This window comes from Rhinoderma darwinii, assembly GCF_050947455.1.
Source record: "Rhinoderma darwinii isolate aRhiDar2 chromosome 5 unlocalized genomic scaffold, aRhiDar2.hap1 SUPER_5_unloc_36, whole genome shotgun sequence".
NCBI classification, from domain to species: domain Eukaryota; kingdom Metazoa; phylum Chordata; class Amphibia; order Anura; family Rhinodermatidae; genus Rhinoderma; species Rhinoderma darwinii.
The window spans coordinates 130,667-155,724 of record NW_027461794.1 but is presented as its reverse complement, the minus strand read 5'-3'; the positions used below and the strand labels follow the sequence as shown (position 1 = coordinate 155,724).

General features: G+C 46.1%; 6 non-coding genes and 4 pseudogenes across 6 annotated transcripts; all 10 read right to left on the bottom strand.

Moving 5' to 3' along the window:
* Window positions 1-565: 565 nt before the first annotated feature.
* Window positions 566-667, bottom strand: LOC142691274 (U2 spliceosomal RNA; annotated as a pseudogene).
* A 1,282-nt stretch (window positions 668-1,949) lies between these two features.
* LOC142691325 (U2 spliceosomal RNA) lies at window positions 1,950-2,140 on the bottom strand. The gene has a single exon (XR_012859889.1). It is a non-coding gene; the product is annotated as a U2 spliceosomal RNA (small nuclear RNA).
* Window positions 2,141-3,414: 1,274 nt separating this feature from the next.
* Window positions 3,415-3,589, bottom strand: LOC142691231 (U2 spliceosomal RNA; annotated as a pseudogene).
* A 6,847-nt stretch (window positions 3,590-10,436) lies between these two features.
* Window positions 10,437-10,627, bottom strand: LOC142691324 (U2 spliceosomal RNA). Its single transcript, XR_012859888.1, has one exon. It is a non-coding gene; the product is annotated as a U2 spliceosomal RNA (small nuclear RNA).
* Window positions 10,628-11,909: 1,282 nt separating this feature from the next.
* LOC142691252 (U2 spliceosomal RNA) lies at window positions 11,910-12,091 on the bottom strand. Its single transcript, XR_012859865.1, has one exon. It is a non-coding gene; the product is annotated as a U2 spliceosomal RNA (small nuclear RNA).
* A 788-nt stretch (window positions 12,092-12,879) lies between these two features.
* LOC142691304 (U2 spliceosomal RNA) lies at window positions 12,880-12,949 on the bottom strand (annotated as a pseudogene).
* A 1,282-nt stretch (window positions 12,950-14,231) lies between these two features.
* On the bottom strand, window positions 14,232-14,443 carry LOC142691249 (U2 spliceosomal RNA; annotated as a pseudogene).
* Window positions 14,444-20,734: 6,291 nt separating this feature from the next.
* LOC142691323 (U2 spliceosomal RNA) lies at window positions 20,735-20,925 on the bottom strand. Its single transcript, XR_012859887.1, has one exon. It is a non-coding gene; the product is annotated as a U2 spliceosomal RNA (small nuclear RNA).
* Window positions 20,926-22,207: 1,282 nt separating this feature from the next.
* On the bottom strand, window positions 22,208-22,398 carry LOC142691322 (U2 spliceosomal RNA). The gene has a single exon (XR_012859886.1). It is a non-coding gene; the product is annotated as a U2 spliceosomal RNA (small nuclear RNA).
* A 1,282-nt stretch (window positions 22,399-23,680) lies between these two features.
* Window positions 23,681-23,871, bottom strand: LOC142691320 (U2 spliceosomal RNA). Its single transcript, XR_012859884.1, has one exon. It is a non-coding gene; the product is annotated as a U2 spliceosomal RNA (small nuclear RNA).
* Between the last annotated feature and the right edge of the window lie 1,187 nt (window positions 23,872-25,058).

Here is a 25,058-nt window from a genome sequence, read left to right as displayed (position 1 = left end):
CTGGCAGAACACTTCTTCCGTCATGTCCGGCACTCTCCCGTCCACCTCCTTCAGCTTCAGGGCCACCGTCTGCTTCATCCAGGGCTCCAGGGTTGGAGCAGCCTGGTTCGGCTTCCTGGTGGCCTGTTGGCTTGAGGAGGCTTCAGGAGGAGATGTCCTGGCCTGGGCCGGCTCACCTGGTCCATCAGCCTTCTTCTTCTGGGTGGCAGGGTTGCTGGTTGAGGCCATGGCTTCTTCCAGCTGTTCCTGTCGCTTGGGGAGGATCTTCGATAGCTCTTTCCCGAAGGGGGCGGAGCTATGCAAATCTTCTCCTTGCTGGCCGAGGTTCTTCCACGAAATTTCTTCCGCAGCGGTTCCTCGTCGAGCTTCTTCTTCTGCGGCCGAGCTTCTTCGAAGATCCCCTTCAGCAGCGGCTCTTCTCCGAAGTTCTCCTTCTTCTTCCCGGCAGCGATCTCCCGGAGCTTCTTCCCCGATGGCGGCTTCTCCCTTCTGGATCGTCGTCTTCGCTGGTTCTTCTCCGCAGTTCGTCGCCGGCTTCGTCTGGAACGCTCTTGGATCGCTAAGCTAGTGTTTATAGCCCCCAGTGGTTCTCCGAGCTATCTATCCTTACAAGGACTGATAAGAACAGATACTACACTTGATCTTAGCCAAAAGGCCGAGAAGCGATAACCCGAGCGGCCCTTGCCTTGCCCGAGCCTGTCCCATACTGCTGTTCACCCCTTGCAGCGATTCAGCCTACTCCTAGGCAATTCCATGGGGCCCTGCAGGCTCACACACATTTACAGCTACTAAGCGGGAGGTGAATAAAGGCCGGAGAGGAAGCCAGACAGGATTTGCTTCTTTTGCTTGCACCACAATGCAGTGCTGAAAGAGGAGGAATCTACATAAAAACGCCTTCCTGGCAACGCCCAAATGCCCTCCTGCCATGCAGATAAACACTGGCAGCGGCAGCAAGTGCATGCCCACAGCCACCCCTTGTTCCTTCACACCTTGTATCAGCTTTAATCCAGTCCTGTGCTGCCTGCTGAGCAGCACTGAACAACACTGCCTGGGCCCAGGCTTTTATCTCTGAGGCAGGCCCCATTATGATGTCAGAAAGCTGGCTCTGGAATCCTGAGGGCTCCACTATGACACGTGCAAAGTTCCGTCTGAACTTTATATAAGACTGTGAGGCTCAGTCAGTCACTCAGTGTTGCCTGAGAGGGCAACACTGCAACAGCCGGCCGCCAGGCTGTCTTTTTTTTGCACATTTATTTGCCTCCAGGAGGCCACAAGAGGGAGACAAGGGACTGCAAAATGGAAAATAGGCATCCACCAACTTTACAGACAACTTCTCTTTGCTCCTACAACCTCCATCCTTGCACAGTTTGTTATTCTTCCAGGTAACATAGTAACAAATCCAAATTGCTGCTCTCTTTGTAGGCAAGCAAGGGTTTGTTGCAACTGCAATTCTTACTTCTTCTTGAAATGTAGGGACGACAGTACATTCCATCACATCCACCTAGTGTACACAGGTAGGTCCATTGTGGCGGGTAGGCGGCTGGCTGCTTTAATGGCTGTTTGCTGTTCCCCTACTCCACTCCACTCCACTATTTGACTGTGGTGCTGCATCAATCAGTGGCTGGCTCAGGTGCAGCTCTTTAACTTACCTAGGAGGGAGGGAGGGAGGGCGGAGAGAAGACAAGGAAGGTGAATGAGCTGTTCCAATGTGAAATGCCGGAAACACAGAAACACAGAAGACACACACACACACACACACAACAAGAGGTGGCAATGTATTCATTAATTGCATTTAATAAATGAGCTCATTATCACACATGACTGTACAAATGCATTGTCCAACAGGTGTTGAAATAATGGGATTAAAAGGGGAGATCCCTTCAGAAAGACAGAAACAATGGCAAAGAGAAAAAACACTTTTGGAATCTGATTTTAGTCAACACATAAGGGAAGGGTGCACCGGTCCTGGAAATACTGCAATACCAGGTCAATGCGTGGAGTGGACAGAGCAAGCTCTATTTCCATCTCCCTGTTCTAAAAATCCATTTAATATATGGTCCCCAGATAGGGGACGTATCAGATATTAAACTGATAAGAACAGATACTACACTTGATCTTAGCCAAAAGGCCGAGAAGCGATAACCCGAGCGGCCCTTGCCTTGCCCGAGCCTGTCCCATACTGCTGTTCACCCCTTGCAGCGATTCAGCCTACTCCTAGGCAATTCCATGGGGCCCTGCAGGCTCACACACATTTACAGCTACTAAGCGGGAGGTGAATAAAGGCCGGAGAGGAAGCCAGACAGGATTTGCTTCTTTTGCTTGCACCACAATGCAGTGCTGAAAGAGGAGGAATCTACATAAAAACGCCTTCCTGGCAACGCCCAAATGCCCTCCTGCCATGCAGATAAACACTGGCAGCGGCAGCAAGTGCATGCCCACAGCCACCCCTTGTTCCTTCACACCTTGTATCAGCTTTAATCCAGTCCTGTGCTGCCTGCTGAGCAGCACTGAACAACACTGCCTGGGCCCAGGCTTTTATCTCTGAGGCAGGCCCCATTATGATGTCAGAAAGCTGGCTCTGGAATCCTGAGGGCTCCACTATGACACGTGCAAAGTTCCGTCTGAACTTTATATAAGACTGTGAGGCTCAGTCAGTCACTCAGTGTTGCCTGAGAGGGCAACACTGCAACAGCCGGCCGCCAGGCTGTCTTTTTTTTGCACATTTATTTGCCTCCAGGAGGCCACAAGAGGGAGACAAGGGACTGCAAAATGGAAAATAGGCATCCACCAACTTTACAGACAACTTCTCTTTGCTCCTACAACCTCCATCCTTGCACAGTTTGTTATTCTTCCAGGTAACATAGTAACAAATCCAAATTGCTGCTCTCTTTGTAGGCAAGCAAGGGTTTGTTGCAACTGCAATTCTTACTTCTTCTTGAAATGTAGGGACGACAGTACATTCCATCACATCCACCTAGTGTACACAGGTAGGTCCATTGTGGCGGGTAGGCGGCTGGCTGCTTTAATGGCTGTTTGCTGTTCCCCTACTCCACTCCACTCCACTATTTGACTGTGGTGCTGCATCAATCAGTGGCTGGCTCAGGTGCAGCTCTTTAACTTACCTAGGAGGGAGGGAGGGAGGGCGGAGAGAAGACAAGGAAGGTGAATGAGCTGTTCCAATGTGAAATGCCGGAAACACAGAAACACAGAAGACACACACACACAACAAGAGGTGGCAATGTATTCATTAATTGCATTTAATAAATGAGCTCATTATCACACATGACTGTACAAATGCATTGTCCAACAGGTGTTGAAATAATGGGATTAAAAGGGGAGATCCCTTCAGAAAGACAGAAACAATGGCAAAGAGAAAAAACACTTTTGGAATCTGATTTTAGTCAACACATAAGGGAAGGGTGCACCGGTCCTGGAAATACTGCAATACCAGGTCAATGCGTGGAGTGGACAGAGCAAGCTCTATTTCCATCTCCCTGTTCTAAAAATCCATTTAATATATGGTCCCCAGATAGGGGACGTATCAGATATTAAACTGATAAGAACAGATAAGGTTTCAACAAAATTTTATTGACACATATATATATACAGAGAATACATTTTCATAAAATAAAATTCAGTAATAAAATGCTTGTTGTACATTTCAAAAAATAATTTTTGTGTAATTCAATTCTGTAATAAATTATATGTTTGTACATTTTTCTTTAATAAAATTCAGTAACAAAATGTTTTTTAATTCATTTCATTAAAACCTTTTTGTAAAATAACTTCAGTAATAAAATGTTTATTTTTAATACATTTCATTAAAATGATAAAAGCAATAAATTTTTAACGAGAAGAAGGTTTCTTTAAAAATCTGACAATGGCAGGATAAAACAAGCAGTAAAATCACAATTACAAATACATAAATTATTTACATGGTAATCGTGTTCCACAGAGACAGACACCACATGGATGCCGCTTCTTTTGCTCCTAGATTTTTTTTGTCTCTGAGGTAGTATACATACAGCTCACTTAACGCAATCTTGACACAGTCTGTAATGTCAATAAAATCACGTTTAAAAAGAAGAATGTTCCTAACCTTCCAGATGGCATTTTTAAAACAATTAATAATCATCCAGCAGATCATCTGCTGTCTGAATGATGGGCAGGTAAAAAGGCCATAAAAAACGTATTCGTACTTAAAATCTTTAAGACCACAGATCCATTTTAGTAAAAGGCCGGCTTTCCTCCATACCTCCTGTGCATAGTGGCAGTTCCAGAACAAGTGCATTACTGTTTCATCATTTCCGCACCTATCTCGTGGGCACTTGGCTCTCGCCACCAGTCCTCGCCTATGTTGGAATGCACGTGTAGGGAGGCACTGGTGGACGATTGCCCAGGCAAGGTCCTTATGCACATTTGCAAGATATTTCCCGTACACATTTCGCCACACTTGCTTGGACCTTGCCTGCGAGAAATTGGACACTGCCACTGTCTCTTCTCCGTGTCTGCACGCCATCGACACCTTTCTCTGGTCCCCCAATATGTCAGGCTCCAATTCTTGGAGGCTCAGGAGCCTAACAGTCTTTTCTAGCACCACATAGTGTTTTGGGGGACACAGAAGCACAGGAGAATTTAGGGAGATACGAGCCCAACGTTTAAAAACCATGCCCGCTGCGTATTTTAAAAAGCAGCTAAAAATGCCATCGGATTTAAACATTTTAAAACAGAAGCAGAAATATTTGATATAAAAAAATGTAAAAAGGTTAGGAACATCTCTCCCGCCATTGTCTTTACCTTTATACATAAAATCACGCTTTAATTTTTCCATCTTGGAGCCCCACAGAAACATAAAACAAATGCGTGTTAGCTTTTTAATATATAAAATGGATGGAGGGAAAACCATGGCCACATAGAGCATTATTGGGATTAAAACCATTTTTATGATTAAAATTTTCCCCTCCATCGTGAGGCTCCTAAGATTCCACATTAAAACCTTCTTCTCTATTTTTGCTATCACTGAGTCCCAGTTAGAGGTCCCATTGTTCGCCTGATTAAAAACAATCCCTAAAATTTTAATCTGGTCCTTCTGCATTCTGACTCCTGGGGTCAGGGAGGAATCCCAGCCTCCTATATTAAAACACTCACATTTATCAATATTAAGTTTAAAACCAGAAGCTTCGCAGAAAAAGGTGGTGTTCCTCAGCGCCCTCCTCATGGATGATGAATCGGGGCACAGAATTGTCACATCATCCATGTAGCTTAATACCTTTACTTGGTTGCCCCTCCCACCAGGTATTGGGGCGCCTCTAATAACTTTATCGTTCCTGAGCATGGCTAAAAGGGGCTCCATTGCGCAAATAAATAGTAGGGGAGACAATGGGCACCCTTGCTTGACTCCAGATAAAAGAGGAACACCACTAGTTAAAAATCCATTTATAGAAATCTCACTAAAACAGGACCGATATAAAAGCATAACACGACTTATAATAAAATCAGGCACCGCCATTTTTTTAAGCACCATAAAAAGGAACTCATGGGACACTCTATCAAAGGCCTTTTCAAAATCAAGGGATAAAATAGCAAGGTTTTGGCCTCGATCTTTAAAATACCAAATAACATCTCTTAAAATATTAAGGGACTCAGTGATAGATCTACCAGGTACCCCACAGACCTGATTTGGGTGGATTAATTTACTGATAAAAGGTTTAAAACGGACCGCTATCAGTTTGGCTAAAATTTTATAATCTACATTTAAAAGCGTAATCGGGCGCCAATTTTTGAGCTGGTCCTTTCCACCCTTATTTTTAAAAATTAGGGACACAATCCCCCTTCTCCAAGAAGGGGGCAGCTCTTCTACAATAAAAGCCTCTTTATATAATAAAATCATATCCTCTTTTAAAACATCCCAAAAAGTTAGATAAAATTCAATAGGCAACCCATCCTCCCCAGGGGCCTTTCCCGCTGAAAAACTTTTAAAAACAAATAAAAGTTCCTCCAAATTAAGATCCCGGGATAAAACCTCCTGGCCCAAAGTATCTAACTTAAAATCAAGGGAGTTAAGAGCATGATTTAAAAAGGATTCATCAATGGCTTTTTTACTAAAAAGGAGTTGGTAAAAATTAAAAGCTGCCTTTAACATTCCTCCCACGGAAGTCTCCCCTTCTAGGTTTAAAATAGCGTCTCTTTTGTCGTTTACCTTTTTAAAAAAGAATCGGGAGCACTTCTCGTCTTCTTCTAGATGCTTCACGTGGGAGTTAAAAATTATTTGTTTACCTTTATCATCAAGACATTTTTTTATTTCAGCTTTTAAGTTTAAAATATCAGAATCCACATCAAACCCAACATCCTTCAATTTAAAAAGCACATGTAGACGCTTATTAAGAACATAAAACCACTGTTTCTTTTCTCTGGCTTTCTTCCTACCTGCTCGGATAAAAAATAATTTAATTTTTGGTTTAATGCCCTCCCACCAGTGCAGCATGGTCCCGTGGGGTTTTCTCTGTAATTGCCAGCACTGGTAGGTCCGCACAAACTCATTTTTAATTTCAGGGTCCTCCAGGAGCGTGGCGTTCAACCTCCAGAGGCCCTTACTTACTTTTTGCTCTCCCTCCAGCTCCAGAGACACATTTAGGAGTTTATGATCTGAAAAGATGTTATTTAAAAGCATGCATTTTTGAGGGGTAAAATCATGGGAGGCAAAAATAAAATCGATTCTGGAGCTCACTCTTCCATTAGACCATGTGGCGCCTGCGTCTCCTGGCAAGAGATCCTTCCAGCAATCGCGTAATTTAAAATCATCAATAAAATTTTTGAGCAGGTAGGTAGTGTGGTCTTTCCTATTTGCATCACCCCCCTGCCGGCACTCTCCTTCTCTTATGCAGTTAAAATCACCCCCTACCAGCAGGGGGGCAGACCCAACACAAAACAGTGGTAAAATATTAAAAAGTTCTGCCCGCTCCTGTTTGTCAGGAGGGGCATACACATTTAAAATACGAATTAAAAGTCCATTAATGTGCAGGTGGGTTAAAACAGCTCTGCCGGGCATAATCTCAATCACATTTTGTATAGAAATAAAATGGCCACGGCAGAGTAATCCCACACCTGTAGAACGACAGTCATTGGCTCCAGACCACACCGAAGGGCCCAGCTTCCAATCTTGTTTTAGATCCATATAGTCCATGCTGTTAGGGATTCCACACTCCTGCAGTAGGCAAAAATCAAAGTCCATAGTCTCAAGGTAAGAAAACAAAGCAGCCCTGCGAACAGGGCTCTTTAGGGACCTCACATTCAGTGAGGAGAATTTTAGGGTACTACAAGGCATAGTTTATGGAGAGTCAGTGTCCACTTCTGAGGAGCCCGACTCCGATATACTCTGGGAGTCAGGCTGCCCCGCATCCGGGGACGCGAACTCCACGATGTTCACAGGGTCAGAGCCGGACAGATGTTTCGACCCGACCCTTCCCCTGAATTCGCTTTCGTCCGAACTGCGGCATAACGTTTTCCTCTTTATTGTAGACACCTCCTCCTCTCTTGACCTCTTCCCCGTACTGGATAAATCCATCGTCGTCTCGTCCTCGTCCTCCTCACTCGACGTCACCTCGGTCTCCTGGCTGATGTCATCTCCGTCACGATCTCCGGCCACTGCTACCTCAGGTGCGGCTACAGGTTCCTCCGGATCGCTGGTCGTCTTGGGTTGCTCAGGAGCCTGTGAGGTCCCTTCCTTCTTCCTTATCATTCCGCCTACTGCATCTAAAGCCGTCAGCATCCGACCCTCTATTGGCGTGACAAGAGGGACCGACTCTAGCTGCCCGGCCGATCGGCGGCGGCTGGTGCTTGGGGTATCCCGCAAGGAGCCCCTACGTCTGGACTCCTTATTTGGCTCTTCACCAGCCGCCGTCTCTGCCCAGTCCCCTTTTGTGGGTATCGAGGACCGGCGAGACTTTTTGCCGACCGGCTCCGGGTTGGAGCTTGGGGCCTTCATTACAGAGCTAGAACAGCCCTGCTCGGCCCCCTTGGAATCCCTAGGACCACCCTCCACACGTGGCCCGGAGGGTATTGGCCCTGACCCTTCGGTGGGTCCCGGGGCATTACCAGCAGTGCCCGCACCTGTTGCAGGCTGCTGCCCTGGCCCCGGTCGGGGTGGCCCAGGTTTGGGTTCACCCCTCAATGACTGCGTTCTCTTTGGACATTCTTTGTACATGTGTCCTGTCTCCCCGCACAGGTTACACATGGTGCTGGAACTGCATTTGGAGGCCACGTGCCCAAGGCCTCCACATTTATTACAGCGTATGACATGACCCTCACTGCATGCGTCTTTCGTATGTCCATACGACTGGCAGTTCCAGCAGAACCGAGGCATCTGGGGGTAAAAGAGATATCCCCGGTTCCTCCCAATGGCAAAGTTGGCTGGCGGATGTATAAAGCCTCGTATGCCATTTGGGTCTTGGAAGAATTTCACAAAATACTTCCGCTTTCCATTCCAGAAGCCTTCCGCATTTTTAACTTCATGGCTGAAGTGGATTTCTCGACAGTATCGCCCAAGAAAGATCTCAATGTCCCTGGCAGGGACAAACGGGCTGTGCATCACCACGACAAGTGGAATAGATTCCTCCCCATAGAGGAATGCGAAATAGAGCCCGTCCAGGCGCTCTTCTGTCTGGTCCGCACCAGACAGGGCTGCACAGATGGTGTCGCAGCAGGCCGCGGTACAAAAGGAGATGGTATATCGTCCGCGGCCTTCCTGGTCATTAAGACACAGGATGTTCTCCCGTCTGAGGCCGAAGAAGCCAAGCAGGATTTCCCCTACTATGAACTTCAGGTTCTTCCGCTGGCGATGTTTCTCCTCGACCTCAATCCGGATAGATTGTCGCAACTGGGTTTCCCCAGTCACGAATCCGTACGCAAACGGCATTTTCAGCTTGTCCCGACAAGGATTCGCCCTTCTAGGCCGTCCGGCGCAAGCCGTCCGCCTAGTGATCCCTTCTCGTTGCCTGAGGACTAGTCCGACTACCCAATAGCTGCAGGGGGGTGAAGTCAAGGCGATAAACCTGTGACGATCCCCCCAGGCCAAGTAGCCGGGTACCCCAGGCACCTTCTGACAAAACCTCCTGTATAAATACACTTGGTCTTAGCCAAAAGGCCGAGAAGCGATAACCCGAGCGGCCCTTGCCTTGCCCGAGCCTGTCCCATACTGCTGTTCACCCCTTGCAGCGATTCAGCCTACTCCTAGGCAATTCCATGGGGCCCTGCAGGCTCACACACATTTACAGCTACTAAGCGGGAGGTGAATAAAGGCCGGAGAGGAAGCCAGACAGGATTTGCTTCTTTTGCTTGCACCACAATGCAGTGCTGAAAGAGGAGGAATCTACATAAAAACGCCTTCCTGGCAACGCCCAAATGCCCTCCTGCCATGCAGATAAACACTGGCAGCGGCAGCAAGTGCATGCCCACAGCCACCCCTTGTTCCTTCACACCTTGTATCAGCTTTAATCCAGTCCTGTGCTGCCTGCTGAGCAGCACTGAACAACACTGCCTGGGCCCAGGCTTTTATCTCTGAGGCAGGCCCCATTATGATGTCAGAAAGCTGGCTCTGGAATCCTGAGGGCTCCACTATGACACGTGCAAAGTTCCGTCTGAACTTTATATAAGACTGTGAGGCTCAGTCAGTCACTCAGTGTTGCCTGAGAGGGCAACACTGCAACAGCCGGCCGCCAGGCTGTCTTTTTTTTGCACATTTATTTGCCTCCAGGAGGCCACAAGAGGGAGACAAGGGACTGCAAAATGGAAAATAGGCATCCACCAACTTTACAGACAACTTCTCTTTGCTCCTACAACCTCCATCCTTGCACAGTTTGTTATTCTTCCAGGTAACATAGTAACAAATCCAAATTGCTGCTCTCTTTGTAGGCAAGCAAGGGTTTGTTGCAACTGCAATTCTTACTTCTTCTTGAAATGTAGGGACGACAGTACATTCCATCACATCCACCTAGTGTACACAGGTAGGTCCATTGTGGCGGGTAGGCGGCTGGCTGCTTTAATGGCTGTTTGCTGTTCCCCTACTCCACTCCACTCCACTATTTGACTGTGGTGCTGCATCAATCAGTGGCTGGCTCAGGTGCAGCTCTTTAACTTACCTAGGAGGGAGGGAGGGAGGGCGGAGAGAAGACAAGGAAGGTGAATGAGCTGTTCCAATGTGAAATGCCGGAAACACAGAAACACAGAAGACACACACACACACACACACAACAAGAGGTGGCAATGTATTCATTAATTGCATTTAATAAATGAGCTCATTATCACACATGACTGTACAAATGCATTGTCCAACAGGTGTTGAAATAATGGGATTAAAAGGGGAGATCCCTTCAGAAAGACAGAAACAATGGCAAAGAGAAAAAACACTTTTGGAATCTGATTTTAGTCAACACATAAGGGAAGGGTGCACCGGTCCTGGAAATACTGCAATACCAGGTCAATGCGTGGAGTGGACAGAGCAAGCTCTATTTCCATCTCCCTGTTCTAAAAATCCATTTAATATATGGTCCCCAGATAGGGGACGTATCAGATATTAAACTGATAAGAACAGATACTACACTTGATCTTAGCCAAAAGGCCGAGAAGCGATAACCCGAGCGGCCCTTGCCTTGCCCGAGCCTGTCCCATACTGCTGTTCACCCCTTGCAGCGATTCAGCCTACTCCTAGGCAATTCCATGGGGCCCTGCAGGCTCACACACATTTACAGCTACTAAGCGGGAGGTGAATAAAGGCCGGAGAGGAAGCCAGACAGGATTTGCTTCTTTTGCTTGCACCACAATGCAGTGCTGAAAGAGGAGGAATCTACATAAAAACGCCTTCCTGGCAACGCCCAAATGCCCTCCTGCCATGCAGATAAACACTGGCAGCGGCAGCAAGTGCATGCCCACAGCCACCCCTTGTTCCTTCACACCTTGTATCAGCTTTAATCCAGTCCTGTGCTGCCTGCTGAGCAGCACTGAACAACACTGCCTGGGCCCAGGCTTTTATCTCTGAGGCAGGCCCCATTATGATGTCAGAAAGCTGGCTCTGGAATCCTGAGGGCTCCACTATGACACGTGCAAAGTTCCGTCTGAACTTTATATAAGACTGTGAGGCTCAGTCAGTCACTCAGTGTTGCCTGAGAGGGCAACACTGCAACAGCCGGCCGCCAGGCTGTCTTTTTTTTGCACATTTATTTGCCTCCAGGAGGCCACAAGAGGGAGACAAGGGACTGCAAAATGGAAAATAGGCATCCACCAACTTTACAGACAACTTCTCTTTGCTCCTACAACCTCCATCCTTGCACAGTTTGTTATTCTTCCAGGTAACATAGTAACAAATCCAAATTGCTGCTCTCTTTGTAGGCAAGCAAGGGTTTGTTGCAACTGCAATTCTTACTTCTTCTTGAAATGTAGGGACGACAGTACATTCCATCACATCCACCTAGTGTACACAGGTAGGTCCATTGTGGCGGGTAGGCGGCTGGCTGCTTTAATGGCTGTTTGCTGTTCCCCTACTCCACTCCACTCCACTATTTGACTGTGGTGCTGCATCAATCAGTGGCTGGCTCAGGTGCAGCTCTTTAACTTACCTAGGAGGGAGGGAGGGAGGGCGGAGAGAAGACAAGGAAGGTGAATGAGCTGTTCCAATGTGAAATGCCGGAAACACAGAAACACAGAAGACACACACACACACACACACAACAAGAGGTGGCAATGTATTCATTAATTGCATTTAATAAATGAGCTCATTATCACACATGACTGTACAAATGCATTGTCCAACAGGTGTTGAAATAATGGGATTAAAAGGGGAGATCCCTTCAGAAAGACAGAAACAATGGCAAAGAGAAAAAACACTTTTGGAATCTGATTTTAGTCAACACATAAGGGAAGGGTGCACCGGTCCTGGAAATACTGCAATACCAGGTCAATGCGTGGAGTGGACAGAGCAAGCTCTATTTCCATCTCCCTGTTCTAAAAATCCATTTAATATATGGTCCCCAGATAGGGGACGTATCAGATATTAAACTGATAAGAACAGATTTTTTTTTTTTTTTATTGAAAGCCCGAGTCGTGCTTTCTATCACCCAAGTGCATAAAAAGTGCAGAGGTGCCACACAAAAAGTGCACAAGGATGCGGTCTATCGCAGCCCTTCTCTTAAAAGAGAGAGGCCCCGCATAACCATTCCCTGACCCTCCAAACCATAGGCCTAGAGGATCAAGGATCGATGGTCCCCCCTCGCCGAAGCTTAGGGAGACCCAAACACACTCCTAGGCTTCTACCTGGGCTGCCACCCCAGTGTCCACCTAGGAGCCTGCATCCTAGTTGCACCTCCCCTCCGAAGAAGGGAGGCCGGGTTGCAGGGGAAAAAGGAACCAGAAGGCCACACATTTTCCCCCTAGACCTCAGGAGGGTCCCAAAAGGGCACCGCATCCCAAAATCCTTGTGACAAACGTGACAAACACACAGTGAAAAACAAAATTAAATAAGTGGATGTGCGCTGTGATACAGCCTGGACATCCGCCAGGTATAAAAAAATTCCTCATCTCCCAGCCAGAAGGCCGGGAGAATAAAGGTGTGTGCTCATATAGCGTGAAAGAGAGTGCGTGCAAGTGTGCCTTCACTCAGTGGGATCCCACCCCCAGTGAGTTAGGGCACCCCAGGGTCACCAGCCCTGGGGCACATAGCAACTCGGGCTTCCAAACTACCCGGCCTAATGACCTCGATCCGGCGGTCGCCTGGTCACCTACAAATGGTACCTTTAAACCAAATGCGTACACCAGAGCGATGACCGTTGTGGTTCCCTGCCCTCACCTCGGCGTTCTGTCATCCCCCTACGATGGCCCACGTACCACCGGCAGGGATGATTACTAACCTCAGCTTGAGCAGGTACTACACTTGATCTTAGCCAAAAGGCCGAGAAGCGATAACCCGAGCGGCCCTTGCCTTGCCCGAGCCTGTCCCATACTGCTGTTCACCCCTTGCAGCGATTCAGCCTACTCCTAGGCAATTCCATGGGGCCCTGCAGGCTCACACACATTTACAGCTACTAAGCGGGAGGTGAATAAAGGCCGGAGAGGAAGCCAGACAGGATTTGCTTCTTTTGCTTGCACCACAATGCAGTGCTGAAAGAGGAGGAATCTACATAAAAACGCCTTCCTGGCAACGCCCAAATGCCCTCCTGCCATGCAGATAAACACTGGCAGCGGCAGCAAGTGCATGCCCACAGCCACCCCTTGTTCCTTCACACCTTGTATCAGCTTTAATCCAGTCCTGTGCTGCCTGCTGAGCAGCACTGAACAACACTGCCTGGGCCCAGGCTTTTATCTCTGAGGCAGGCCCCATTATGATGTCAGAAAGCTGGCTCTGGAATCCTGAGGGCTCCACTATGACACGTGCAAAGTTCCGTCTGAACTTTATATAAGACTGTGAGGCTCAGTCAGTCACTCAGTGTTGCCTGAGAGGGCAACACTGCAACAGCCGGCCGCCAGGCTGTCTTTTTTTTGCACATTTATTTGCCTCCAGGAGGCCACAAGAGGGAGACAAGGGACTGCAAAATGGAAAATAGGCATCCACCAACTTTACAGACAACTTCTCTTTGCTCCTACAACCTCCATCCTTGCACAGTTTGTTATTCTTCCAGGTAACATAGTAACAAATCCAAATTGCTGCTCTCTTTGTAGGCAAGCAAGGGTTTGTTGCAACTGCAATTCTTACTTCTTCTTGAAATGTAGGGACGACAGTACATTCCATCACATCCACCTAGTGTACACAGGTAGGTCCATTGTGGCGGGTAGGCGGCTGGCTGCTTTAATGGCTGTTTGCTGTTCCCCTACTCCACTCCACTCCACTATTTGACTGTGGTGCTGCATCAATCAGTGGCTGGCTCAGGTGCAGCTCTTTAACTTACCTAGGAGGGAGGGAGGGAGGGCGGAGAGAAGACAAGGAAGGTGAATGAGCTGTTCCAATGTGAAATGCCGGAAACACAGAAACACAGAAGACACACACACACACACACACAACAAGAGGTGGCAATGTATTCATTAATTGCATTTAATAAATGAGCTCATTATCACACATGACTGTACAAATGCATTGTCCAACAGGTGTTGAAATAATGGGATTAAAAGGGGAGATCCCTTCAGAAAGACAGAAACAATGGCAAAGAGAAAAAACACTTTTGGAATCTGATTTTAGTCAACACATAAGGGAAGGGTGCACCGGTCCTGGAAATACTGCAATACCAGGTCAATGCGTGGAGTGGACAGAGCAAGCTCTATTTCCATCTCCCTGTTCTAAAAATCCATTTAATATATGGTCCCCAGATAGGGGACGTATCAGATATTAAACTGATAAGAACAGATTTTTTTTTTTTTTTTTTTTTTTTATTAAACCATTCAGGTTTTTTTGAATAAAACCGAGAACTGTAGTTGTCCAAACCACCTCTCTATTTTTCAAAAAATCTCATCACTCTGGTTCATTATTTTATTTTTCCATCAAATACAAGATAAATCAAACAAAATTCCTCAAACTAAATACCTCCATTTCAACATTCGCCATATCCCTTCCGCATCCATACCTCTTTCTAGATCCCATTTATAATAAAAATACAACTTAGCCAATACCATACTAACCACATCCTCAATCTCAAATACTTCTCTTTTATACACATTCAAATTCCGTGTATTCCACAATACCTCTTTCACACAAGTCAAAAAAATCCACAACACTCTATCCTTTTCACTACCCAAACTACACAAACCAAACAAGACAATTTCATACGTCAAAACCTTCAAACCAGTCAATTCTTCACACAACCCACTCAACTTTTTCCAAACATCCTTTGCATGCTTACACGACCAAAACACATGACTCACATCCTCATCATCCCCACAACCTTCTCTCGGACACCTTTCAGACGCAACCAAACCTCTTCTTTTCTGAACACTCCTTACAGGCAACACTCCATGTACCGACATCCATAACAAATCTTTCTGCTTATTTGACACATCATACGTAACAATCTTCTTCCACACAGACTTAGACTCCATCGAATTCAAACCATTTACAGAACACATCACATTATTCATACACATACTTCTCACAACATTCTTTTCACTCAAAAATCTCTCCATTCTTACATCCTCTAGCTGGAACTTTTTAATAAATTTTTCAACATACAAATACCACCCTGTGCACTGAAAAGCAATTGGTTTACATAAATTACGTTTGTCCCATCTTAGACGCTGAATCACCGTTCCAGCTAAATACTTCGACATTCTGGAAGCCTTGGATTCTTTAAATAAAAGCTCTACAAAAAAACGTACACAATTAATTCCAATGAAAATCTCCAAATTTGGGAAATCCAAGCCTCCATTACGTCTGCTTTTCATTAGAATTTCTCTCCTTGCCTTCTCAATCCCGCTCCCCCATAAAAAAAGGAACAAAACTCTATTCACTTTTTTTAACATAACAACAGCAGGAGGAAAAACCAGAGCGACATATAAAATCATAGGAAGAATAATGCTTTTGACTATTAAAACCTTCCCCGAAAAAGAAAGATCCCTCATTCTCCACATTTCCAACTTTCTCACAATCCTACCACCTAACTCATCCCAACTTTCTCTCCCTTTCAACTCATCATCAAACACAATACCCAAAATTTTCACACTATTCACCTGTTCCATATCAGGATCACTCACCCGCTCATTACTGAAAAAAAATTTAAATTTGCTCTTACCCCAATTTATTTTAAAAGCAGACGCAATACAAAACATATTTACAATCAACTTCACTCTGGACATATCATACACTGAATCACACAATACACAAATATCATCCATATATCCCAAAGCTTTCACACGCTTTCCATCACACCCGGGCACCACCAAACCTTTCACAACCTTATCATTTCTAATCATTTGCAACAATGGTTCAATCGCACAAATAAAAAGGATGGGAGACAACGGACAACCCTGTCGCACACCAGACATAATATTAAATGATTCTGAAAAAAACCCATTCACCTGCACACAACTCTTTGCATTCGCATATAATTTCTTCAACAAACTCACAAACTGAACCGGAAAACCCATTCTCCCTAATACTTTGAACAAAAACACATGCGCCACACGATCAAACGCTTTCTCAAAATCTAACGCACACACAATCACCTTCTTATTCCGACCCTTACAATCCTCAAGCATGTCCCGCACCAACGCCACGTTTTCATGCAATTTCCTTTTCGGTACCGCACATACCTGATCCTCATCAATCACACACCCAATCACATCTCTCATACGATTCGCAATCAGCTTGGCAAAAATTTTATAATCCGTATTAAGCAAAGTAATTGGTCGCCAGTTTTCTAACCGTCTCTTATCTCCTTTTTTATGCAACAAAACTACCATACCCTTCTTCATCACATCACACATATTAGTCCCAGAAAACAACACTCTCATAACATCTATAACATCCTTCCCAATTATATCCCAATATTTCCCATAGAAATCAGCTGGTATTCCATCGATCCCTGGAGACTTATTTTTAGCCATACTTCCCACCACATCTTTTACTTCACCATCCATAATCTCACCAAGCAAAAACGCACATTCACTTTCAGGAACAAAATTACACACAATATCCAAAAACTCCTCATCATCACCCAAATCACATTTCTTCACATCATACAGTTGTTTATAAAAATCAGACACCACATCAATCACATCCTTACCAAACACCTCTTTATCATCCTTATCCAATAACACATTCATTCCACTTTTTCCACCACACATTTTTTTAAAGAAAAATCTAGTGCATTTCTCGTGATTATCTCTAACCTCCACCTTAGACCTAAATATTATTTCTTTCCCTTTCTCACGAAACCACTCCTTAATATCTTTTTTTGTTTTTTCTAAATCGTGTCTTACATCCATACCCAAATTTTTACATTGATGAAGGAACGTCATCCGCATGTTAAAGCGTGAATATTCTAATCTTTTCCTTCTCGCTCTTCTATACCCTATCTGTCTAAAAAACCCACCAATCTTTTTTTTCACCCATACCCACCATTCACACACATTAGAGAAAGAACTTTTCTTCCTAACCCAAAACCCATATTTTTTCCCAAACCTAGTTTTTACCCTTTCATCACTCAGAAAACTGACATTCATCTTCCATACCCCTCTACCATAAAAGAAATTATTTATAACAAAAACCCCCAACAAACACTCGTGATCTGAAAACCACACTCTCTCCTGCGCATAATCGACACATTTCATTGCTGAAGTAGAAAAAAAGAAAAAGTCCAGACGAGAATCCGTTCTTCCGTCATCGGCATGGTAAGTAAATGGACCTGGTTTCCTGGTGACAGCGTCCTGCAAAGCAAAGTCCTGCAAAATTTTATTCCACAAACTTCCGGTAGCGTCCACATTAGACTCTGTGGATCCAGCTCGGGCCTGCTTCTCCAGGATACAGTTAATATCACCGACAATAATAACAGGAACTTTACCATGTAGAAAAAATTTTAAACTATCAAAAAGTGCCAACCTATCAGTTTTCACAGCATGGCCATAGATATTGATTAGCCTAAACTGCCACCCCTTATAGGATAGTAACACGCAGACACATCTTCCTTCCTGTATAATTTGAGTCTGTTTGATGACAAACTCATTATTTTTGAAGAGAATGCCAATTCCATCATTCCTATTTGTGGAAGAAAAGGACCAAATTGCTTCCCCAAACTTCCATTCTTCTTTCCTAGGCATTTTTGATAAACCACATTCTTGTACGCAAACAATGTCACTGCCCTTAGAGGCCAAAAAGTCCAGGACTGCAGCCCGCTTGTGAGCAGAGGAGAACACCCGTACATTTTGTGAGACAATCTTTAATCTCAAAGACATGCGGGCATAGTATGGTTAGTGGAAAAGAAAGCCATGAGAAAACCAGAACATATCACGTCCCAGGGAAATACATAGCTCTTTCCAGATTCGCCACATTGGCTTCACTGAGGAAACCTTCCCCAGGAGAGCTGGGTACTTCTGAGGCCACCTCAGATGACTTAGGGCTACAACTAGAGTCACTGTCCAGCAATGAGAAAGGATTTGCATGAGCAGAATCTTCCAACAAACCTATCTTCAGTCTCTTCACCGCCTTTCCAGACTTCCCCCTTTTTGATACAACTTTGTGGAAAATTTCCGCACTAGTGGCACTAGGCATCCTGGCCTCCTTCTCGTCCTCCTCCGATATTGACCACTCCACTTTAGCTGAGTCTTCCGTTTTTGACTCTGGGCTAGAGAAAGACAAAATTTGCATACTTGCACCATTATCAGGGTATGCACACCCACTAGGTGGCGCTGTGTCTTCACCTTCCATAGGTATAACCACAGGTGTCTCATCAACAGTTGGCTCTGCTGGAGGGACCACACCCAACTCCATGCTATCAGTATGTGAGGTTAGAACCTCTCCTAATCCAGCTTTCCCAGGGTCCTGAGAAGCAGCCACAGAAACACTGCCAGCAGGCTCTGAAATTACATCAGAAGAGGCAGCAAGGGAACCTGTTGTTCTCACCTGTCTGCCCCATGTCCTTCTCTCTTGCCCTAAGAAGGGAAACACCTTTGGGCATTTTCTACAGGTATGACCAGGCAAACCACAAATGTCACACCTGGATGGGGAAATACATGCACTAGCCTCATGTCCTGTTTCTTTACAATTCCTGCATACCTTGCCTTTGCATGCATCTTTGGTATGCCCGTAGGAAAAACATGATCTACAAAAGCATGGCATATCTTGGTAGTAAAGATATCCCTTATTACCACCAATTGAAAAATTAGCAGGAGGATTCATCACTCCTCCAATACAGCTGGAGTCAGGTTTCAGCCTGACCCAGTACTTGATATCACCATTGAAAACTCCCCATAGATTCTTCTGCTCCACACCACCTCTAACATGGGTACAGTAGTGAGCTAAAAAGGCCCTAACCAGCCTTCTATCCAGAAATGGGTTATACATGTGGATTGTGATACATTTCTCCACTGCTGAAAAAAGAGGTTGCACTTCAATAGATGTTAAAGCCTCATGCATGTGTTTCTCCTTGAGCAACTGAAAAACATTTAGACAGTAGGCGGCCTCAAAAAAGGATACGTCATACGTAGAAATATTACTGAAAGCTTGGATACAGAATACCTCTACCAACTTAACTCCAGCCAGGTCCAGAAGGATGTTCTCAATGATGTGCCCAGTATCCACTTCGTCTCTCCTCTGCTCATTTACCACAAAACGAATAGTATTCCGCACAGCTGCCATCTTGATATGGAATGCCCAACGGCACGGTGATCGCTCCCAAAAACGTCGGAGAGGACTCCACGAAAGACCGAACCCCCGGCCCAGACCAGGCAATAAACCTGATCTGAGCCAAAAGGCCGAGAAGCGATAACCCGAGCGGCCCTTGCCTTGCCCGAGCCTGTCCCATACTGCTGTTCACCCCTTGCAGCGATTCAGCCTACTCCTAGGCAATTCCATGGGGCCCTGCAGGCTCACACACATTTACAGCTACTAAGCGGGAGGTGAATAAAGGCCGGAGAGGAAGCCAGACAGGATTTGCTTCTTTTGCTTGCACCACAATGCAGTGCTGAAAGAGGAGGAATCTACATAAAAACGCCTTCCTGGCAACGCCCAAATGCCCTCCTGCCATGCAGATAAACACTGGCAGCGGCAGCAAGTGCATGCCCACAGCCACCCCTTGTTCCTTCACACCTTGTATCAGCTTTAATCCAGTCCTGTGCTGCCTGCTGAGCAGCACTGAACAACACTGCCTGGGCCCAGGCTTTTATCTCTGAGGCAGGCCCCATTATGATGTCAGAAAGCTGGCTCTGGAATCCTGAGGGCTCCACTATGACACGTGCAAAGTTCCGTCTGAACTTTATATAAGACTGTGAGGCTCAGTCAGTCACTCAGTGTTGCCTGAGAGGGCAACACTGCAACAGCCGGCCGCCAGGCTGTCTTTTTTTTGCACATTTATTTGCCTCCAGGAGGCCACAAGAGGGAGACAAGGGACTGCAAAATGGAAAATAGGCATCCACCAACTTTACAGACAACTTCTCTTTGCTCCTACAACCTCCATCCTTGCACAGTTTGTTATTCTTCCAGGTAACATAGTAACAAATCCAAATTGCTGCTCTCTTTGTAGGCAAGCAAGGGTTTGTTGCAACTGCAATTCTTACTTCTTCTTGAAATGTAGGGACGACAGTACATTCCATCACATCCACCTAGTGTACACAGGTAGGTCCATTGTGGCGGGTAGGCGGCTGGCTGCTTTAATGGCTGTTTGCTGTTCCCCTACTCCACTCCACTCCACTATTTGACTGTGGTGCTGCATCAATCAGTGGCTGGCTCAGGTGCAGCTCTTTAACTTACCTAGGAGGGAGGGAGGGAGGGCGGAGAGAAGACAAGGAAGGTGAATGAGCTGTTCCAATGTGAAATGCCGGAAACACAGAAACACAGAAGACACACACACACACACACACAACAAGAGGTGGCAATGTATTCATTAATTGCATTTAATAAATGAGCTCATTATCACACATGACTGTACAAATGCATTGTCCAACAGGTGTTGAAATAATGGGATTAAAAGGGGAGATCCCTTCAGAAAGACAGAAACAATGGCAAAGAGAAAAAACACTTTTGGAATCTGATTTTAGTCAACACATAAGGGAAGGGTGCACCGGTCCTGGAAATACTGCAATACCAGGTCAATGCGTGGAGTGGACAGAGCAAGCTCTATTTCCATCTCCCTGTTCTAAAAATCCATTTAATATATGGTCCCCAGATAGGGGACGTATCAGATATTAAACTGATAAGAACAGATACTACACTTGATCTTAGCCAAAAGGCCGAGAAGCGATAACCCGAGCGGCCCTTGCCTTGCCCGAGCCTGTCCCATACTGCTGTTCACCCCTTGCAGCGATTCAGCCTACTCCTAGGCAATTCCATGGGGCCCTGCAGGCTCACACACATTTACAGCTACTAAGCGGGAGGTGAATAAAGGCCGGAGAGGAAGCCAGACAGGATTTGCTTCTTTTGCTTGCACCACAATGCAGTGCTGAAAGAGGAGGAATCTACATAAAAACGCCTTCCTGGCAACGCCCAAATGCCCTCCTGCCATGCAGATAAACACTGGCAGCGGCAGCAAGTGCATGCCCACAGCCACCCCTTGTTCCTTCACACCTTGTATCAGCTTTAATCCAGTCCTGTGCTGCCTGCTGAGCAGCACTGAACAACACTGCCTGGGCCCAGGCTTTTATCTCTGAGGCAGGCCCCATTATGATGTCAGAAAGCTGGCTCTGGAATCCTGAGGGCTCCACTATGACACGTGCAAAGTTCCGTCTGAACTTTATATAAGACTGTGAGGCTCAGTCAGTCACTCAGTGTTGCCTGAGAGGGCAACACTGCAACAGCCGGCCGCCAGGCTGTCTTTTTTTTGCACATTTATTTGCCTCCAGGAGGCCACAAGAGGGAGACAAGGGACTGCAAAATGGAAAATAGGCATCCACCAACTTTACAGACAACTTCTCTTTGCTCCTACAACCTCCATCCTTGCACAGTTTGTTATTCTTCCAGGTAACATAGTAACAAATCCAAATTGCTGCTCTCTTTGTAGGCAAGCAAGGGTTTGTTGCAACTGCAATTCTTACTTCTTCTTGAAATGTAGGGACGACAGTACATTCCATCACATCCACCTAGTGTACACAGGTAGGTCCATTGTGGCGGGTAGGCGGCTGGCTGCTTTAATGGCTGTTTGCTGTTCCCCTACTCCACTCCACTCCACTATTTGACTGTGGTGCTGCATCAATCAGTGGCTGGCTCAGGTGCAGCTCTTTAACTTACCTAGGAGGGAGGGAGGGAGGGCGGAGAGAAGACAAGGAAGGTGAATGAGCTGTTCCAATGTGAAATGCCGGAAACACAGAAACACAGAAGACACACACACACACACACACAACAAGAGGTGGCAATGTATTCATTAATTGCATTTAATAAATGAGCTCATTATCACACATGACTGTACAAATGCATTGTCCAACAGGTGTTGAAATAATGGGATTAAAAGGGGAGATCCCTTCAGAAAGACAGAAACAATGGCAAAGAGAAAAAACACTTTTGGAATCTGATTTTAGTCAACACATAAGGGAAGGGTGCACCGGTCCTGGAAATACTGCAATACCAGGTCAATGCGTGGAGTGGACAGAGCAAGCTCTATTTCCATCTCCCTGTTCTAAAAATCCATTTAATATATGGTCCCCAGATAGGGGACGTATCAGATATTAAACTGATAAGAACAGATACTACACTTGATCTTAGCCAAAAGGCCGAGAAGCGATAACCCGAGCGGCCCTTGCCTTGCCCGAGCCTGTCCCATACTGCTGTTCACCCCTTGCAGCGATTCAGCCTACTCCTAGGCAATTCCATGGGGCCCTGCAGGCTCACACACATTTACAGCTACTAAGCGGGAGGTGAATAAAGGCCGGAGAGGAAGCCAGACAGGATTTGCTTCTTTTGCTTGCACCACAATGCAGTGCTGAAAGAGGAGGAATCTACATAAAAACGCCTTCCTGGCAACGCCCAAATGCCCTCCTGCCATGCAGATAAACACTGGCAGCGGCAGCAAGTGCATGCCCACAGCCACCCCTTGTTCCTTCACACCTTGTATCAGCTTTAATCCAGTCCTGTGCTGCCTGCTGAGCAGCACTGAACAACACTGCCTGGGCCCAGGCTTTTATCTCTGAGGCAGGCCCCATTATGATGTCAGAAAGCTGGCTCTGGAATCCTGAGGGCTCCACTATGACACGTGCAAAGTTCCGTCTGAACTTTATATAAGACTGTGAGGCTCAGTCAGTCACTCAGTGTTGCCTGAGAGGGCAACACTGCAACAGCCGGCCGCCAGGCTGTCTTTTTTTTGCACATTTATTTGCCTCCAGGAGGCCACAAGAGGGAGACAAGGGACTGCAAAATGGAAAATAGGCATCCACCAACTTTACAGACAACTTCTCTTTGCTCCTACAACCTCCATCCTTGCACAGTTTGTTATTCTTCCAGGTAACATAGTAACAAATCCAAATTGCTGCTCTCTTTGTAGGCAAGCAAGGGTTTGTTGCAACTGCAATTCTTACTTCTTCTTGAAATGTAGGGACGACAGTACATTCCATCACATCCACCTAGTGTACACAGGTAGGTCCATTGTGGCGGGTAGGCGGCTGGCTGCTTTAATGGCTGTTTGCTGTTCCCCTACTCCACTCCACTCCACTATTTGACTGTGGTGCTGCATCAATCAGTGGCTGGCTCAGGTGCAGCTCTTTAACTTACCTAGGAGGGAGGGAGGGAGGGCGGAGAGAAGACAAGGAAGGTGAATGAGCTGTTCCAATGTGAAATGCCGGAAACACAGAAACACAGAAGACACACACACACACACACACAACAAGAGGTGGCAATGTATTCATTAATTGCATTTAATAAATGAGCTCATTATCACACATGACTGTACAAATGCATTGTCCAACAGGTGTTGAAATAATGGGATTAAAAGGGGAGATCCCTTCAGAAAGACAGAAACAATGGCAAAGAGAAAAAACACTTTTGGAATCTGATTTTAGTCAACACATAAGGGAAGGGTGCACCGGTCCTGGAAATACTGCAATACCAGGTCAATGCGTGGAGTGGACAGAGCAAGCTCTATTTCCATCTCCCTGTTCTAAAAATCCATTTAATATATGGTCCCCAGATAGGGGACGTATCAGATATTAAACTGATAAGAACAGATACTACACTTGATCTTAGCCAAAAGGCCGAGAAGCGATAACCCGAGCGGCCCTTGCCTTGCCCGAGCCTGTCCCATACTGCTGTTCACCCCTTGCAGCGATTCAGCCTACTCCTAGGCAATTCCATGGGGCCCTGCAGGCTCACACACATTTACAGCTACTAAGCGGGAGGTGAATAAAGGCCGGAGAGGAAGCCAGACAGGATTTGCTTCTTTTGCTTGCACCACAATGCAGTGCTGAAAGAGGAGGAATCTACATAAAAACGCCTTCCTGGCAACGCCCAAATGCCCTCCTGCCATGCAGATAAACACTGGCAGCGGCAGCAAGTGCATGCCCACAGCCACCCCTTGTTCCTTCACACCTTGTATCAGCTTTAATCCAGTCCTGTGCTGCCTGCTGAGCAGCACTGAACAACACTGCCTGGGCCCAGGCTTTTATCTCTGAGGCAGGCCCCATTATGATGTCAGAAAGCTGGCTCTGGAATCCTGAGGGCTCCACTATGACACGTGCAAAGTTCCGTCTGAACTTTATATAAGACTGTGAGGCTCAGTCAGTCACTCAGTGTTGCCTGAGAGGGCAACACTGCAACAGCCGGCCGCCAGGCTGTCTTTTTTTTGCACATTTATTTGCCTCCAGGAGGCCACAAGAGGGAGACAAGGGACTGCAAAATGGAAAATAGGCATCCACCAACTTTACAGACAACTTCTCTTTGCTCCTACAACCTCCATCCTTGCACAGTTTGTTATTCTTCCAGGTAACATAGTAACAAATCCAAATTGCTGCTCTCTTTGTAGGCAAGCAAGGGTTTGTTGCAACTGCAATTCTTACTTCTTCTTGAAATGTAGGGACGACAGTACATTCCATCACATCCACCTAGTGTACACAGGTAGGTCCATTGTGGCGGGTAGGCGGCTGGCTGCTTTAATGGCTGTTTGCTGTTCCCCTACTCCACTCCACTCCACTATTTGACTGTGGTGCTGCATCAATCAGTGGCTGGCTCAGGTGCAGCTCTTTAACTTACCTAGGAGGGAGGGAGGGAGGGCGGAGAGAAGACAAGGAAGGTGAATGAGCTGTTCCAATGTGAAATGCCGGAAACACAGAAACACAGAAGACACACACACACACACACACAACAAGAGGTGGCAATGTATTCATTAATTGCATTTAATAAATGAGCTCATTATCACACATGACTGTACAAATGCATTGTCCAACAGGTGTTGAAA